Here is a 2,899-nt window from a genome sequence, read left to right on the forward strand (position 1 = left end):
TTCGAACATGTATGTCCAAATTCAATTTTGATCCCAACACAAATTGACAATGTTGTGCCTTCCTTGGACCGAAGAACGTTAAATCCAAACGTACTAGATTTCAAAGTTTCTATTGGGGCTCAAAATAAGGTTAGGGGCGTATTCTTGATTATTACTTACAGCCAAGTTAAGTAATGCCCAGATTAATACGATCCGTGGTAAATTTTGACAGCAAAATTGGCTGACAAATTACAATAGGGGATTGTAAAATTTAATTATGGAAAGAAAAATAATTTTAAAATTTGTCATTGCCTAGTTATTAAAAAAAATTCATGATTCACACTAAAAAAAGGGAAGATTTCTATAGTAGTTTACAAAAATAGCTTTAAATAGCATATAATTACATGAAATAATGTGCGTTTCCAAGTGCCTTTTTCAAAGCCTAAGAAATCATTTCCTTGAATGGGTCAAGCATATCTTAATACAGATAACTTAGTAAACCAGAGAAGACGAACAATCACGTGGTAGACTTATTCACGGTGAGAATGGTAAGGGGATTGCATGCTTCATCCAAACTTCATGAACTTCAGGCATATCGCCTTAGTGGAGCATTTTTTGAATCTTTGAAAAGCTTCAAGCTTTACTAGAGACAAGGACTAAGTATTAGCGCCTAATAAAGATTGAAAGTCATGTCCTTGTGGGGTTTTCTTCCCAAGGATGACTTCCCAAACTGAAGATGAAAATGGTGCCTTTTTGTCCAAAAATTCTCTAACTGCCTTCTCATTAAGATTAAAACCCTTTTCCATTAATCTTCAGACAAGACCCTGAGCTTCGGTTACGCCTTTTTCCTTGCAGATACTGTCAACTAGACCGACAAAAGTCAATAAATTTGGAGAATGACCTGCTTCTAACATCTCCATGCAAAACTCAATAGCATCCTGCAATCTGTTACACTTGTAGAGTCCTTTTATAAGGACTGTGTAGCTGAAAGCATTTGGCGAAATGCCATTGTTTTGCATTTTCCTGAAAATCCTTATTGCATCATCGGCTTTATGGACCTTTGTGTAGCCTTCCACAACGGCTGTGTATATGACAACCTCTGGAATTGTACCTTTCTTCCGCATCAAGCCAAAAAGTTTCATGGCCTCTTGAACAAGACATCTTTGCATAAACCATCAAGCATAGCCACTGCATTGGGGATTAGACCAGTTGCCTTCATCTTCTTGAAGATCTCATCAGCATCCTGAGGTATAGAGTCTGGAGCTGGTTCATCGGGGCTTGACTTTTTCTCTTCTTCGAATTGGCTGCTTCCTGCATCCTCTGAGGGCTTAGTTCTTTTATTATCAAAACCAAGCTTGAATTTCTCAAGAAAATAGTTCTTTTATTATCAAAACCAAGCTTGAATTTCTCAAGAAAATAGTTCTTTTATTATCAAAACCAAGCTTGAATTTCTCAAGAAAACTTTGGTCCATTCTAGGGGCTTCCTTATTTGCTTCTACAGCCATGGTTCTACCCCGAAATCGAGCAGTCGATTGGGAATATATATTTGACTTTTCAGCATCACCTAGGGGGCTATCAGATCTTGGAGTGAAAGGACGGGAGCCTCTGCTAAATTCTCGAAAATTTGGAGGAGGCTGATCAAACTGGTGGTCACTTCTTGAAGGCCTATTTGGAATTGGTTCCGAAGAATGCTGTTGGATTCTGTCACTGGCACCCTTGTCATCAAAACTTAAAGACCCATCAGGGTCTCCCATAGGTCGTTTGATGAAGCAATTATGGTCATCAGAGGAACTAAAGTGGCGTATGCTCCTAAGCCATGATGCCTGTGAACAAGCACAAGAGAAGTGCAATGGAGAAGACGTACAACGTGGAATAGAGTGCCTGTAAGTGCTGGAGGAGGATAAAAGCCTATAAACTTTCCTTTGCAACGCTGGCATGTACACCTGTTCATGGATTGGGTTTAGCACAGAAGAACTAATCTCCAAATCAGAAGTAAATGAAAATATAGGGAAAAAATTAGCTGACAACCCAATACAGAATAATAATCAAGTAAAAAGGATCTAGGAAAGAAGGGATAAAAGGATCAGATTATTCGAATTTTTCTACATACAACCTAAAGGGATATTTGAGTCAAGAACAATGGACCCCAAAAAAATCGTATTCTATTTAATTGTCTGATTGGACAATAAACATTAACTTTTAGCTATCACTTTCAATGTCAACAGATGTTACCTAAGCAATATATGATGTTGATCATTGCATTTTTCAAAGTAGGTGAGCCATTTATCCAATTTCTGAAATCTAAAACTTCGGCGCGCGAAAGCAAGTTTCAGGCAAGGAATTTAGGTGATTTGAAATTCCAGTACCCAAACCAAAGTTGAAGTCCAAGTAACAATATTCATGGATGGCTGTTACAGTTTAGCTAAACTTAGCATCACGGAGAGAGTAAAAGACCCCTTATTTAAAAAGAAGTGGTTGTTAGGGGAAAGGGAGAAGATCACATACAAGACAACATGAGTTACTTGACAGGAACATATCGTGTGAGGAGAAAAAGAAATTTTGCATGAGATTAAAAATAGTTTCACTAAGAATTTATCACAATTCTTTTCCTGTCCATTCAGATTCAAAAACAGGGTTAAGTCATCAGCTTTCACAATGCTAAGAATTAAAAGATCGGTACAGTGATACAACGATATGACATTACTTTAAGTCAAGGCTCTAGGCTCCAGTCCCCCTCCACCCCAAAAAAGGAGGGAAAAAAATCAGCCAATCAACACTGCAAGGTAACAGCTTAACTGATAGACATGAAATTTATGCTGGCTTTTCACTGTTTTAGTGACTGTAAAGATAAAATACTCATGTAGGACATGGGAAAGGGGGGAGAAAAGAGAAGAACGAAAGGAGAAGTGGATGGTGTATA

At 37.9% G+C, this 2,899-nt stretch overlaps 1 pseudogene; it reads right to left on the reverse strand.

Annotated features, from left to right (window-relative positions):
- Nucleotides 1-635: 635 nt before the first annotated feature.
- Nucleotides 636-1,832, reverse strand: LOC114757128 (pentatricopeptide repeat-containing protein At4g38150-like; annotated as a pseudogene).
- Between the last annotated feature and the right edge of the window lie 1,067 nt (nt 1,833-2,899).

Source organism: Neltuma alba, unplaced genomic scaffold (assembly GCF_004799145.2).
Source record: "Neltuma alba isolate B1F8T4 unplaced genomic scaffold, ASM479914v2 tig00001427_pilon, whole genome shotgun sequence".
Taxonomy (NCBI): domain Eukaryota; kingdom Viridiplantae; phylum Streptophyta; class Magnoliopsida; order Fabales; family Fabaceae; genus Neltuma; species Neltuma alba.